The following is a 17,096-nucleotide window of genomic DNA, read 5'->3' on the forward strand; positions in this document are numbered from 1 at the left end:
GTGCCTAAGGCTTAGAGCCGACCCGCACCTGGTATCTTGGCATACAACACGAAGTAGGACTGCTTCAACCTAACCCATCATAAAATGTCGACATATACAATCAAACAAGCGATCAAGAAAACACATAAGAATAGGTTTCTATATACACGAATCTACCTATCTAACAACTCACTGCCCCATGTCACTACCGATAAATTTCCAAGGAATGCATAGTTACATGTAACCAGATGTGAGATAGACATTCGAATAGATGATCATACTCTAGAGCTACAACCAAAAAAGGAACAAGAAAGAAAGCTTAGATCAAGAACTCTCAGGCTATCCTACGTGACTACATACAACCCTAGGGTACTCCACTAGACGATAAACAACCTACTAGTACTCTAACCAGCATACCACTACTCCTATATTCTAAAATACAAGGATATATACTGTAAACACGTAGTATAGTGAGGAAACTCACCTGAATCGGAGACCCAAGAAACACCGTGGCATGCTCACTCTATGTACTGATTGCTCCGGAGCCGAATGAAACCAAAACATGGAAGGACCTTAATCAATAACCTAATTCCTTCAAGTTTGACCAAAAGTCAAAATAGTCAAAAAGTCAACGGTCAAGGTCAACATTTTATATTACCAAAAGTTGACCCTCACGTCGTGACCAATCCTTGATCAAATCATGAGAACATACTCATCCCGTTTTCAAACTCGGTCACTCACCAACTAAGCTAACTCGATCACAAACAACTCAAATAGAAGACATCACGATGTGAGCCTTCCTTGGTCACGTCGTGGACTAATCATGACAAAATAATCAAGGAATTCTCCTGTCACACCCCCAAACCGAGAAAACGGCGGAAACGTCTGAGGGTGGATGACTTCATGTACCATATCATAACAATTGAATATAAATGATCAAAGCAAACACAACCATCATATATAGGATTGAAAAAGTTACATCGTTGTAAGTATTAAAAGTTTCAAGAGTCAATTACAATATGATGATAAAAAAGAGTTGTTTGACGCCCTAACGTCCCATCCTCGAAAGCTTGTAGTTACCTGTTTTAACGATTTCCTGAGAATACAAGTCATTTGAAAAAGTGTCAACAATTAAGTTGATGAGATTATAAGAGTTTGTATGAGTGATTCTAAACCTTTCTTTGTAAAGTGATAGCGTTTGTTTCCAGAAAATCCGATATTTTCAATAAAAATGAAATGTAGTCTTAAATGTTCCAAGCCCGAAATGTACAAGTATTTTATCCATACTTAAAATAGTAATATGCAGTTTTATTTGTATATAAAATCGTTTGAAGGAATGTTTTTTCCGTGTAAAATAAACGTATCGTCGTTTCCCCATGTGAGTTTTCATAACTGTGCTATGACAAGGATGACCTGTCGCGACGTTCTTCAGGCGTCGAATCGTTATGACATTTGTCACCCAAGACCTGCCGGTCTAAATGTAGCTAACAATTAGGGTGCGGGATCGTCAGTCCCGTATAGATCTATACACAAGTATCACGCTCTCCAACATGAGACTCTGGTTATAAAACAGGACTTTCGCGTATACCTTGGTAGGTACAGTAAAGAAAATGTCTCACAAATTTATTCAACGAGTTTACGTGTTTTTTCAATGAAAACGTTTGTATATGTAATTATCCCTTTTTCCAGGACAATAAAAACGGCGTAAAATAATTATATATGTATTTTATATAATTATACACTTTGCTCAACGGGTTACAAAAGTGTTAATGGTTCGTAAACTATACTTTAAATAGTTTATTTTAGTGTAGGTTCTTTGTGCCTAAAAGTATGTATTTTCACAATGAAAATGGTTTAATGTACTTTAAATAACAAGTATTTTATATTTAAAGCAAATAAATGGGGTTTTTAGTATGAAAACAACCATTTTTACTAGTTTTTGACTTTTAATCGTTATTAATGACAAATAACGACAATATGGTTACGTAAAACTTATTTTTGCCTTTTTGAGATTTTTAGATCTAGTTGAATATATATATGTTTTAATCAACATATCTTTGGTTATAAACCCGCAAAAATGGTGTCATAACCGGGTTACGACCATTTTTGTTAGAAAATCCTTTGTTACGTAACATACAAGCAAAAATTTACCATCTTGTATATTATTTTATTTACTAGTATTCTCCTCCTAAAATATGAAATTTCTTGAAAATGGTGGGGGTATGAACTCACCTTATGTGTTTTTTTGATGAGTGGAAGGTTGTTGATAAGAAGTTTCAAGTCAAGAACACTTGAAAAATACTTGGAGAGTTGATGGTCCTAAGGACATCAATACGTGAATATGTGGGTAAGGGGTTCAAGATTTGTGTAGGAGTATGTAAAATTACTAGAGTTTGAAGGAGGTACTTACCAAAAAGATTCAAGAACAATCTTGGAGAACTCCTTGCAGGAGAGAGAGTGAGAGTTCTTTCTTGGGGAGAAAAGTGAGAAATATAGATGATGGTGGAAATGAGGAAATATCTCCTGATCGTGGTTCATATGGGAGAAGTAAAGAAAGTGGATGAGAGGAGTTATGAGGGGGGAAAATGAATGACCAATGGGGTTTTGAGAAGTGACATAAAGGTGTCTTGGGAAAAGATAGGAGAACCACTTATGCTATTGCTTTATGATTAAGATAATATAATATCTTTATAATCTTAGATATTATTTTAAGCAAATATGTGTTTTATATATAATAAAGCTTCAATATGGGCATAAAATATGAGGTTAGAGGGTCTAAGTTGTGAAAAATATGAGTTTGATGGAAATCCCGACGTCAAAACTCTTAAAAATGAAGAAAAGTATGAAGCTGTCAAAATTCCGAAGTGAGAGGGTTCCTGACTGAGAGGGTTTCAGACTGAGAGGGTTCCGAAATGAGAGGGTTCCAGACTGAGAGGGTTCCGAACTGAGAGGGTCCCGGACTGAGAGGGTTCCGGACTGAGAGGGTTCCATACTAAGAGGGTTCCGAACTGAGAGGGTTCTGGACTGAAAGGGTTCCGAAGTGAGAAGTGTTCCGGGGTGAGAAGTGTTATTTTTGTTATCAATGGAGATTTGGCAGAGATTTGAGATATAGAGAGAAATTTGGGAGAGATTTGCGATATAGAGAGAGATTTGGGATATATTTGAGATAGAGAGAGATTTTGGAGAGATTTGAGATATAGAGAGAGATTTGGGTGAGATTTGAGATATAGAGGGAGATTTAGGAGAGATTTGAGATATAAAGAGAGATTTGGGAGAGATTTGAGATATAGAAAGAGATTTGGGAGAGAGTTGAGATATATAGAGAGAGATTTGGGAGAGATTTGAGATATAGAGAGAGATTTGGGAGAGATTTCAGATAGAGAGAGTTAAGATATATATATATATATATATATATATATATATATATATATATATATATATATGTATATATATATATATACTTTGTATTATAATTGCAAGTCGTACATTAGGAAGCCTAGCTTTTGTCTTAAAATCTTAATGCTAGTTGTGTTGACTTGGTTGACTCGTTGAATTTGTTTGACTTTGATTGACTTTGTTTGACTTTGGTTGACCCAAAATTGACAGTTGTCACATCTTCTCCCCGTTAGAAGGAATTTCGTCCCGAAATTAGTATTTTGAGTGGTTCCTTAATGTTTGGGGAAAAGATGTGGGTATTTTTGTTTCATTTGGTCTTCGCATTCCCAAGTAAATTCAGGTCCTCGCTTGGCGTTCCAACGGACCTTTACTATGGGTATGCGGCTTTGCTTTGTTCTCTTGATTTCCCTGTCCATGATTTCCACTGGTTCTTCGATGAAGTGGAGACTCTCATTGACTTCAATTTCGTCAAGTGGAATAACAAGAGTGTCATCGGGCAAGCACTTCTTCAAGTTGGACACATGACAAGTGGGATGCACGTTACTGAGTTCCTGCGGTAGTTGAAGTCTGTAAGCTACCGGGCAAATCCTGGCGAGGATTTCGAATGGACCGATATACCTTGGATTTAGTTTCCCACGTTTTCCAAAACATATCATCCCCTTCTAGGGTGAGACTTTTAATACATCGCGATCACCAATCTGGAACTCCAAGGGCTTTCGTCGTTTATCCGCATAGCTCTTTTGTCGATCTCGGGAAGCTTTAAGACGCACACGGATCTGTACGATCTTTTATGTAGTTTCTCGTATGATCTCAGGGCCGGTGAGTGTGCTATCAGGCACTTGTCCTCTGACTAGTTGCGTGTCACCCACCTTCGCCCAACACAGAGGTGATCTGCACTTGCGCCCATAGAGGGCTTCAAATGGGGCAACTTTGATGCTGGTGTGATAACTATTGTTGTATGAGAACTCGATGAGTGGTAAGTGGGTATCCCAAGCTTTACCAAAGTCGATCACACAAGCTTTCAAAATATCTTCCAATGTTTGAATGTTTCACTCATTCTGACTGTTTTGTTTAAGGATGGTAAGCTGTACTCAAGACGAGTTGGGTTTCCAAAGACTTCTGTAACGACTATAAAAAACGTGAGGCGAATCGACTGTCCCTTATCCGAGATAGTAGATAGTGGCACACTGTGTAGTCTCACAACCTCCTTGGGATACATTCCTGTCAGCTTTTCTATTTCATCTATTGCTTTGATCGGTAGGAAGTGTCTGGCTTTGGTTCATTTGTCTATGATCACCCAAATGGTAGCGTGTTCATCCTCAGTCCTAGGCAACTTTGTCATGAAGTTCGTGGTATGACCCATACCTGGTCCTTCTATAATAGTTTTGTGTATATAAGTCGTATATAATCAAGATTGAAAAGACAGTCGGATAAGTGATTCTACCCTAAGCCCACAACCAAACAAGGAATAGGAGTTAAAGCGGAATCACAAATCCTAAGTCTGTAGAATCTTAATTATATATAACCCTAACGTATACACTTAGTAATCATAGATTACCAACATGGGTCCTTAGTTTCTATGCGAGTGATGTGATTAATTTGGGTGGGAAGGTAATTACGACTACTTTTTCCATAGCTACTGTGTTTAAGTCGATTTTGAACTCGACTTGTCGTACGGGTTGTATTCTCGAAAGGTCTTCTGGGAATACATCGGGAAGGTTACAGACATATGGAATATCCTTGATGTCTTCTGATTCTTTTTTCTCATCCACAACGTGGGCTAGGAAGGCATGGTACCTCTCGTCTGGGTACTTCTGAGCCTTGAAGCAAGAGACGATTCGGAGGTTTGTGCCGGGTTTATCATCGTATATGACAAGGGTTTTGTTAGTCGGTAGATTAAGGCGAAAGGCCTTTTCGTAACACACGATATCGACATGGTGAGGAGCTAGCCAATCCATGCCAATAATGACGTCAAAACTTCTTATTGTAACAGGCATTTAGTCGATTTGGAAGGAGTGATTGTTTAGGGTTAGAGTGCATCCTATGTATACATCTTTAGTGCTTTCAGTTTTACCATTTGCCATTTTTACTGCGAATATTTCGTCACGCAATTTAGTAAGTACTGGTAGTACAAGGGCTTTGATAAATAGTAATGAAATTTGGTGGTATGATCCACACCAGGTCTTTCTATAATCGCTTGGTGTATAATGATGGGTTTTGAGCATTACATCAATCCTATGGTGCACATGCAAACCCTAAAGCTTTGGATCTAGGTTTCTCTAATTGTACACGCAAATCATCCAAATCTTATAAACCCTAGATCTAGCATACAAAACCGAAAATAACAAATAAAACAAGTTTAGATGATTACCTTGATTGTTGATTGAAGATCTTGAGCTTTTGAGAATCTTAGCACCTCAAATGTTGTGCCTCTAATAGATCACAAACACCAATGCAAGTTGGAGAACAATAGAGAGAGAGGGAAGGCTAAAATCGGCTCCTAGAACTCTTAGGGTTATTGTGTAGCCAAAAATTGGTAGCCAGAAGGGTCCTTATATAGGTGAGGAATTAGGGTTTCAGTGAAAACACTTATCCGGTTGCTTAGGCTCTAAGCAGCCCATAAGAATCTTCTGGAATCCCTACCTTGGAGGAATTTTTAAGGCCTTATCCATAAGAATTCGTCCACCCTATTATTAGGGTTTCGTCAGCCTACTTTGCAACTATCCAATAATTACAATATCAGTCCCCTAGGTTTAATTAATATCTTTTGATCACAAAATTAATTACTTAATTAATTATTGACCAATATTAATTAACCAATATGATTTCTATTTTAATATATTATTCATATAATATATTAATAAACCATAATAACCTCTTTCTTTATTATTCATCCAGTCAAGTTGCTTTGGTGAAGGCACCCTAAAATGACCATGCTACAACCGGGTCAAGTACATACCAAATATAGTTATGGACTTTGACACTAATCCAACAGTCTCCCACTTGGATAAGTCTAATAACTATAGATGCAAGTACGACTTCAAAATCCGATTAGCAATCATAGCTCTCAAAAGCCATTGTCGAAGTCTGACGCGTCCTTTAGATAAAGTATCGTATAGTCCTCCGTTCTCAAGATATCGTATGGACAATCACATGGAACATAGTCATACTTATTGTCCAGCAGTTTGTTTCTCGATCTCTGATCTGTCTGAAATAGAACTTAATTGAACACATCAGTTCAGTCCTGACCGGGCCCGACATATAAGTCAAACCAAATCATCGAGGGGCCCAAGATACCGCTTTTACCCTCGTAGGATAAAAGGAACAGATAAACTTCGAATTATATGCATTTACTATCTACTCATCAAATCATACACAACAATGCGTTTTGTAACATCAAGTTACTGATGCGTTTACGCATTATCAATGCACAACCAACTCGCAAACAATAAACCATATATCTAGGTTTAAAGACTATATGATATTATCGTCTCACAATCACTCGTGATTAATTCCATGAAGTGATTCAAGTGAGCGCGGGTTTATTCTAACACTCAAATCATATTTCAAGAGCACTCATGAACGTTGCAGCAAACTTTTGCTATGTCTAAACACTTAGACAATCTACAAACCAATTCATGACAGTCTTCTTTCATACCTACTTCCAAAGTATGAGCGACTGTGGATAGTTTAAATAATCTTATTATTCAGGAAGTCAAAACATGCAAAGTGAAACAATAGTAAATAATTAACATAAGACAGTAACTTTACTTATAAATAAAACACCTTTATTTAATCATCAAATGTTAATTACAATTTATCTATTACAAGTTTCTAAAAGCTATTTAATCACTAAAACTAATATCGTCCTTCAGACCAATGCTCCTAGCGTGCTCCAAGTGCTTAACCCTACTCAGTCCCATCGTAAGGGGATCTGATGGGTTATCTTCTGACGATACCCTCTTCACTACGAGGAGTCCCTCTTCTACCCGATGTCTAATAAAATGATATTTCCTGTCGATATGTCTGGATCTGCCATGTTCCCTCGGTTCCTTGGTTAAGGAAACCGCACCTTCATTATCAAAGAAAATCTCCATAGGCTCCTTTATGGCTGGCACAACTCCAAGGTCTCCGATGAAGTTCTTCAACCATATTGCCTCCTTCGACGCTTCGCTTGCTGCTATGTACTCTGATTCGCACGTTGAATCAACTACAGTATCTTGCTTGGAACTCTTCCAAGTCACTACTCCTCCATTCAGGGTAAAGACCCAGCCCGACTGAGAGCGGAAGTTGTCTCGGTCGATCTGAAAACTAGTGTCACTATACCCTCGCACTCTCAAGTCATCACTCCCACCGAGGATAAGAAACCATTCCTTAGTCCTCCTGAAGGTACTTAAGAATATTATTGACTGCGGTCCAATGTGCTCTACCGGGGTTCCCTTGATATCTGTTGACCATGCTCAAAGCGAAGGCCACATCATGGCGAGTACAAGTCGTAACATACATGATCAAGCCAACTGCAGAAGCATAAGGTACTCGAATCATCTCTGCTATCTCGGCTTCGGTACTCGGGCTTTGAGTCTTACTCAACTTGGTATTGCTTTGGATTGGTAACTCCCCTTTCTTGGAATTTTCCATACTAAAACGCTTTAGTACCTTATCCAAGTAAGTACTTTGACTAAGTCCTATTAGTCTTTTACTCCAGTTTCTCACTATCCTTATCCCAAGAATATAAGCAGCTTCTCCGAGGTCCTTCATAGCGAAGCACTTCCCAAGCCAGGACTTAACTTCCTGCAGGGTTGGGACGTCGTTTCCTATGAGCCATATGTCATCAACATACAAAACGAGAAATCTAACTATACTCCCACTGGCTTTGACATATACACAGGACTCATCCTCGCTTCTTGAGAAACCAAACTCTTTGACTTTCTCATCAAAATAAAGATTCCATCTGCGAGACGCTTGCTTCAATCCATAGATGGATTTCTCAAGCTTACACACTCTATTAGGGTGTTTTGCATCAACAAAAGCCTCTGGCTGACTCATGTAAACATCTTCAGCCAACTTCCCATTAAGGAAAGTGGTTTTGACATCAATCTGCCATATTTCATAATCATGAAACGCAGCTATGGCTAGCATAACCCTTATAGACTTTATCTTCGCTACTGGTGAGAAGGTCTCATCACAGTCAACTCCGGGAGTTTGAGTAAAGCCCTTCGCAACCAATCGCGCCTTATAAGTGTGTACTTTCCCATCCATGTCGGTCTTCTTCTTGAAGATCCATTCGCACCCGACCGTCTTACAACCCGGTACATTGTCAACCAAGTTCCAAAGTTGATTGTCATACATGGACTGAATCTCGTTGTCCATAGACACTTTCCATTTTACAAACTCCGGGCCTACCATGGCATACTTGTAGCTGTTACGTTCATCCAAATTTACAAGTGTACTATCACTAATAAATGTATCACCCTCAGTTGTTATATGAAAGCCATATAACATAGGTGGAACACTAACTCTACTGGAACGTCTAAGAGGTAAGGACTCGTCAATCGGTTCAACAAGAGTTTCCTCCTCGGGTTGAGCGCCAATGTTAGAGGTTCCTTCATCGCTTGATTCTTGAAGCTCTTCAAGATAAATTTGCCTCCCACAGTCCTCTTGGCTTATGAGTTCTCGCTCTCGGAAAACCCCTCTCCTCGCAACAAAGACAATATTGTCACTCGGTTTATAGAAGAGATATCCAAAGAAGTTCTACGGGTAGCCGATGAAAATACACCGCTCACTGCGAGGTTCGAGCTTGTCGTGAGTCTCTCGTCTTACGAAAGCCTCACAACCCCAAACCTTGATATGTGCCAACGAGGGAGCTTTCCCTGTCCACATCTCGTGAGGTGTTTTGGCAACCTTCTTAGTCGGAACTAGATTAAGGATATGGACGACATTATCTAAGGCATACCCCCCAAAATGAGATAGGTAACGAAGCAAGAATCATCATGGAAAAAACCATATCCAATAAGGTTCGATTGCGCCTCTCATCCACACCATTCAACTACGGTGTCCTAGGCGGCGTCAATTGCGAAACAATTCCGCATTCCTTGAGGTAATCGTGTTCAAGACGAAGGTACTCACCACCTCGATCAGATCGGAGCATCTTAATTTTCCTGCCCAACTGATTCTCCACTTCTTGCTTAATCTCTTTGAACTTTTCAAAGGTTTCTGACTTGTGCTTGATTAAGTAGATATACCCATATCTGCTATAATCATCGTTAAAAGTGACATAGAAGCGGCTTGCATCCCTTGTGGTGGATCTAAAGGGCCCACACACATCGGTGTGTATGAGATCTAATAAACCCTCACCCCTTTCACAAGTACCAGTGAAGGGTGACTTGGTCATCTTTCCAAGCAAACAAGACTCGCACACGTCGTCGTCCCTAAGGTCGAATGACTCCAACACTCCATCCTTTTGGAGTTTAGCTATGCGCTTCTTGTTGACATTTCCAAGACGACAATGCCACAAGGATGCTTTATCCAAACTATTGGAAGAATTGATATGTAACATATTATTTCCTAAGTTATCAACAATATTCACATTTTCTTATATTCCATTACAAGGCAATGCTTCAAAATAGAAATTACCATTCAAGAAAGCATTAATAGAACCAATTTCATTGTTAAACGAAAATCTAAAACCTTGTCTGTACAAACCATGAAAAGAAATAATGTTTCTCGCCATTTCTGAAGATTAGCAACAATCATTTAAATCTAAACCTAACCCACTACTAAGCACTAAAGAGTAAAATCCAATCTTGGTGACAGGCGACACTTTCCTATTCCCCATGATCAGGTTCATCTTTCCATGCTCCACATCCCTACTTCTTCTTAGACCCCGCAAATCAGAACAAATGTGAAAACCACATCCTGTATCAAGGACCAAAGAAATAACATGTGATGAGTTATTAGATTGTATAGTGTAAATACATGCGAAGGATGTCATTATCTTCCCATCCTTGATGTCCTGCAGATATTTCGGGCAGCTTCGTTTCCAATGCCCTTTGTCATTGCAGTAGAAGTACTCTGCATCCTTTGGGTTGGAGGAGGGAGCAGCAGAGCCAACTTTGGTCCCACTAGAAGAGGATCCATCATAGGGTTTACCCTTGTGGCTCTTATAAGTAGACTTCCTCTTCTTTCCCTTTCCTTTCCCAATAGCAAAACAGGGGCAGCAACAGTAGGAGTTGATGCAAACAGATTTGCCTTTCAGACTACTCTCAGCAGTCCTTAGCAGGCCTTGAAGCTTGCTCAGAGTGACCTCCTCCTTGTTCATGTGGTAGGTCATGCAGAACTGGTTGTAACAAGGAGGTAAGGAGTGTAGAATAATATCTATGGCCAACTCCTCATCGAAGTTAACATTTAACTTCAGCAAGCGGTCCACATACCTCTGCATTTTCTGCAAGTGGGCCGTGACGGACTCTCCGTCCCTCATTTTGGTAGTGATCATCGAGGCGATGATCTCGTACCTTTCCTGCCTCGCGCTTTGATGGTACCTATCCATCAAATCTTGATGCATCTCGTAGGGGTAGTAGTCCTCGTAGGACTTTTGGAGTTCATCAGTCATTGTCGCGAGCATGATGCAATGAACTTTCGTAGCATCTCGCTCATGAGCCTTGAATGCAACAATTTCCTGGGGAGTAGCAGTGTTGGGGTTAACCTCTTTCAGCTCCTTTTCGAGAACATACTCATTGTCCTTGTAGCGGGTGACCATGCAGATGTTGCGGATGCAATCATTGAAATTGGTCCCATAAAAAATCAACCTCCCACACAAGTTCATGAGTGAGAATGAGCCAGAAGCGGTCGAGCCAGAAGCGTTGTTGGTGTTTGAAGTAGACATCTGAAATAGAAAAGAGACAAAGTTTAGATTAGACAAGAATCCCCAATTAAACACCCAAATGAGAAATTAGGGCTAGGATCCAACAACATTATTTACAATTTAGAAGGGGGATGCCATAATCCAAACTGCAAATAATTTGATGGTAAGTGAATGACGATTCACTAATTTCCACCATGAAAAACGAAAAAGAATTTTAAGTTTTAAATGTATTGAAACTCCTAGATATTTTGAGATTCATTGAACTTTTCAATGGGATGTTTAAATCTCGATATGTCCTTCAAATTTGTGACTGGGATACCGAGGATCACCAACAAGGTGTGAATAACCATGCAAATGTACTTGACACTCTTGATGTCATTTACCACCTAATCAATGTGCCGGTTAACCACATACGCTCAATTGATCTATGATAAACATCGAGTCACCCTTTGCCACCATTACTAGTCCATATTAGTGTGTTGGTTATCCACACACGCTCCACTAACAACTTGGCAGGGTGCAAAGTGTAATTTCATGGAATAACATCATTTCACATTTTTCCTAAAGTAACTAAGATTGGGAATTTTATAAAAAAACATTTAGTTACTTTACTAATCATTATACTTTTAATGAGGAATCAGTTGCCCTATCCTACCCGTTCGGCTAACGACCCTCCACCAATCAAGGAAGCGGTGGGTGAGAGTGGACACCCATTAAACTGCAATTTTATAAGTAGCAACCTTATACCCCCCTTATAGACCGACTTCGTGAATGAGGCCTACTAACGGTAAGACTAGCTTAATCTTATATATATATATATATATATATATATATATATATATTAATATTATTAATCTTATAATAGTATACGAGTTGAATTTTAAACTAGTAAAATTCTAGGGTTTAGAATTTAAATATTTCAAACTTAAACTTTTAATCAAAAATTTAAATTCCAAAACTTGAGGGCAAGTTTTGAAACTTTTCCAAACTATCTAGATCAAATTACAAATAATTTAATTAAACAATTAATTAGTGATTATCTAAATTTGACTTATTCAATTCATGGCAAGATAATGCAATCAAATAATTCAAATAATTAAAGATTAGGCAATAATTATCTAATTAATTTGCAATTATAATCTATTTTGATAAGGATAATCATATCTATATAATAAAAATCGGATTTTATTATCCCAAAATGTTTTTGGTAACTATCCCAATAAAAAATAGGCCAAAATCCCGAAAGTTTTGCTCACTGACACTCCGACTCGCCGAGTCACTCAATGGACTCGCTGAGTTCATCTGACTCGTCGAGTTCATATGGGGACTCGACGAGTTATGCCGTCAGAATGCAGAATTTTTGATTTTGCAAGTAATGAATGATCGAACAAGGCATCAAATACAATTGAAAACAACCTAGGCTCTGATACCACTGATGGGTTTTGAGCATTACATCAATCCTATGGTGCACATGCAAACCCTAAACCTTTGGATCTAGGTTTCTCTAATTGTACATGCAAATCATCCAAAGATTATAAACCCTGGATCTAGCATACAAAAAACCGAAAATAACAAATAAAACAAGTTTAGATGATTACCTTGATTGTTGATTGAAGATCTTGAGCTTTTGAGAATCTTAGCACCTCAAATGTTGTGCCTCTAATATATCACAAACACCAAAGCAAGTTGGAGAACAATAGAGAGAGAGAGGGAAGGCTAAAATCGGCTCCTAGAACTCTTAGGGTTATTGTGTAGCCGAAAATTGGTAGCCAGAAGGGTCCTTATATAGGTGAGGAATTAGGGTTTCAATCAAACACTTATCCGGTTGCTTAGGCTCTAAGCAGCCCATAAGAATCTTCTGGAATCCTTACCTTAGACGAATTCTTAAGGCCTTATCCATAAGAATTCGTCCACACTATTATTAGGGTTTCCTCAGCCTACTTTGCAACTATCCAATAATTACAATATCAGTCCCCTAGGTTTAATTAAGATCTTTTGATCACAAAATTAATTACTTAATTAATTCTTGACCAATATTAATTAACCAATATGATTTCTCTTTTAATATATTATTCATATAATATATTAATAAACCATAATAACCTCTTTCTCTATTATTCATCCAGTCAAGTTGCTTTGGCGAAGGCAACCCAAAAGGACCATGCTATAACCGGGTCAAGTACATACCAAATATAGTTATGGACTTAGATACTAATCCAACATATACAAGTAATATATAATCAAGATCGAATAGTCAGTCTCAGCTCATCGAGTTAGCCATCGGGAGGGTCAGTGATTTGACGTGGCTATTCCACCAGGAAAGGGCCCCATCAGCGAAAGTGCAGGCCGCCAATTTTACTTTGCTCCCTTCTGGGCATGCACATATTTCGAATACCGACTCTGTTTTCTCGAACCACCGTGTTAGGGTAATGACACCTCCGCTTCCATTGAAGGATTTGAGTTTGCCATTTGTGAAGTCCTTGTAGGAACACTCCCTTGGGCGTCCCTGACTTTCTCCCTGGTTAGAATTAGTACCGTTTCCCGCCCCACTGGTACCATTTTTGCTGATTTGTGCCATGGCGGCTGCCGCAACGGCTGTTTACATACCCCAACGGCTGTTTCTTGGTATATAGGGTTGATAAGTTTTAGACTTGTTGCTCACCACAACCATTCCCAGGCATATGTTAGTCACATCTTGGATAAATATAGTTGATCATGCTATATTCATCCCAGACCTGATTACATACCCCAAGGTCTACTCGTAGTGTTCAACTTATCTTAATACTTTTGTATTGTTCTTATTATGACAGTGTTCTAGTATGTATGCATGTATGTATACTTTTATAAAAAATATTATTATATTTAAAAAGTATATTTCTTGGTCAGAGTGTTTTAGTCCCATTTTATTTATAGTTGTATATCTTATATGGTTTGATATACTTAGTTCACTATAAACAATGCTCTGATATCAATCTGTCACACCCCAAACCGAGAAAACGGTTGAAACGTCTGAGGGTGGATGACTTCATGTACCGTATCACAACAATTGAATATAAGTGATCAAAGCAAAGACAACCATCGTATATATAATTGAAAAAGTTACATCATTGTAAGTATTACAAGTTTCAAAAGTCAATTACAATATGATGATAAAAAGAGTTGTTTGACGCCTTAACGTCTCATCCTCGAAAGCTTGTAGTTACCTGTTTTAATGATTTCCTGAGAATAAAAGTCGTTTGAAAAAGTGTCAACAATTAAGTTGGTGAGTTCATAAATATTTGTATGAGTGATTGTAAACCTTTCTTTGTAAAGTGATAGCGTTTGTTTCTAGAAAATCCGATATTTTCCATAAAAATGAATGTAGTCTTAAATGTTCCAAGACCGAAATGTACAAGTATTTTATCCATACTTCAAATAGTAATATGCAGTTTTATTCGTATATAAAACCGTTTGAAGGAATGTTTTTCCCGTGTAAAATAAACATATCATCGTTTCCCCATGTGAGTTTTCATAACCGTGCTATGACAAGGATGACCTGTCGTGACGTTCTTCAGGCGTCGAAATCATTATGACATTTGTCACCCAAGACCTGCCGGTCTAACGGTAGCTAACAATTAGGGTGTGTGATCGCCAGTCCCGTATAGATCTATACACAAGTATCACGCTCTCCAACATGAGACTCTTGTTATAAAACAAGACTTTTGCGTATACCTTGGTAGGTACGGTGAAAAAAATGTCTCACAAATTTATTCAATGAGTTTACGTGTTTTTGCAATGAAAACGTTTGTATATGTAATTATCCCTTTTTCCAGGACAATAAAAATGGCGTAAAATAATTATATATGTATTATATATAATTATACACTTTGCTCAACGAGTTACAAGAGTGTTAACGGTTCGTAAACTATACTTTAAATAGTTTATTTTAGTGTAGGTTCTTCGTACCCAAAAGTATGTATTTTCACAATGAAAATGGTTTAATGTACTTTAAATAACAAGTATTTTATATTTAAAGCAAATAAATGAGTTTTTAGTATGAAAGCACCCATTTTTACTAGTTTTTGAGTTTTAATCGTTATTAATGACAAATAACGACAATATGGTTACATAAAACTTATTTTTTATTTTTTGAGATTTTTAGATCTAGTTGAATATATATGTTTTAATCAACATATCTTTGGTTATAAACCCGCAAAAATGGTGTCATAACCGGGTTACGAACATTTTTGTTAGAAAATCCTTTGTTACGTAGCATACAAGCAAAAATTTAGCATCATGTATATTATTTTATTTACTAGTATTTTACTTGTATTCTCCCCCTAAAATATGAAAATCTTGAAAATGGTGGGGGTATGAACTTACCGTATGTGTTTTCTTGATGAGTGGAAGGTTGTTGATGAGAAGCTTCAAGTCAAGAACACTTGAAAAATACTTGGAGAGTTGATGGTCCTAAGGACATCAATACGTGAATATGCGGGTAAGAGATTCAAGATTTGTGTAAGAGTATGTAGAATTACTAGAGGTTGGAGGAGGTACTTACCAAAAAGATTCAAGAACAATCTTGGAGAAATTCTTGCTGGAGAGAGAGTGAGAGTGTCACAACTAGCATTTTAGGGCTAAGTTTCCTATCCATATGCAAGATAATTCCTTTGTGTAGCTATGTAAATCAATGTGTAGTATAAATTAATTTCAATATTATACAAGTTTATACATCCAGAATTGTATTCCAAGTCGAAACTTTCTCTGGCAAGCCCAAAATCGAACCCAATAAGCCACGATCGCTCAACTTTGGGCCTTAACCCAAGCCTTCTCGGTTCAAAACTCTTAATGGAACTAAACCTTCTTATTGGACCCTAATGGGCCGAAAACCCTTCAACGTGGTTCTTTTGGGCCGAGAACCCACCTTTGGGCCATAATTGAGCCAAAAATCTTTATTTAAAACCGTATTGGGCCATAAGACCCTTATTGGGCCTTATTGGGCCATGAAAATTCTCCTTAGGTTTTAAATGGGCCAAGGAATGCTCGATTATCCTTCAAGCCCAAAAACCTTGTTCCTTCCCTCTTTTATTGGGCCGATCGGCCTTTAATAAAAAAAAGAGCAAATGCAAGAGTTGACTTTTGGAGTGCCACCTCCATATTATTCATCATGTAACTAAGCATTTGTTTTTCATACTTCCATGCATGCTAGTATTACACAACAAGTTTCTATACACCCTACTCTCTTCTCTCTCTCATCTCCAAATATCGGCCGACCCCTCCCCTTAACCCCCCTCCTCACTTCTCATTTCAAACACACTCACATTTACCTCATCTTCTCTCTAAAACTCAAAGAAGAAAAACACTCTCTTTCTCTTTTTAAAAACATCGTGTGAAGTGGGATGTGTGTTCAAGAGTTCCTCTTCAAATATCACTAACTTGGTAAGTTATAATCACACCCAAGATGTTTTTATTCAATTTTATGCTAAGATCATTCCTCAAAACCACTCTCTTTTCTTGTATGTGTTCTCTAGAGCCCCAAAACTTCACAAGTCAAAGTTTTGAGTTTCATAACTTTATTTTCGAGTTTTTTCTTTCTTTTGGGGTAGGATACAAGTCAAAGTTTTGTTTAAATCCTTGTATATTTGCTTGTATGTGCATGTGTTGTATGATAAGTGTGTTAAATGTTGTGAAATTTATGCTAGGTGTCCATGAACTCGATATTTTTGGTTAAATCTCAAGTTGTTGGACTTAGTTAACTTGTTATGTTATTAAAGGTGAAGACTAGTTCTAAATGAAATGTGTTTCACTTAATGCATGGTAAATATCTCAAGGAATAATCCAAAAATATGTTTAAACAAATTTTTGACAAGAAAACATGGAA

Source organism: Lactuca virosa, chromosome 8, assembly GCF_052849685.1.
Source record: "Lactuca virosa cultivar CGN04683 chromosome 8, Lactuca_virosa_CGN04683_v6, whole genome shotgun sequence".
NCBI classification, from domain to species: domain Eukaryota; kingdom Viridiplantae; phylum Streptophyta; class Magnoliopsida; order Asterales; family Asteraceae; genus Lactuca; species Lactuca virosa.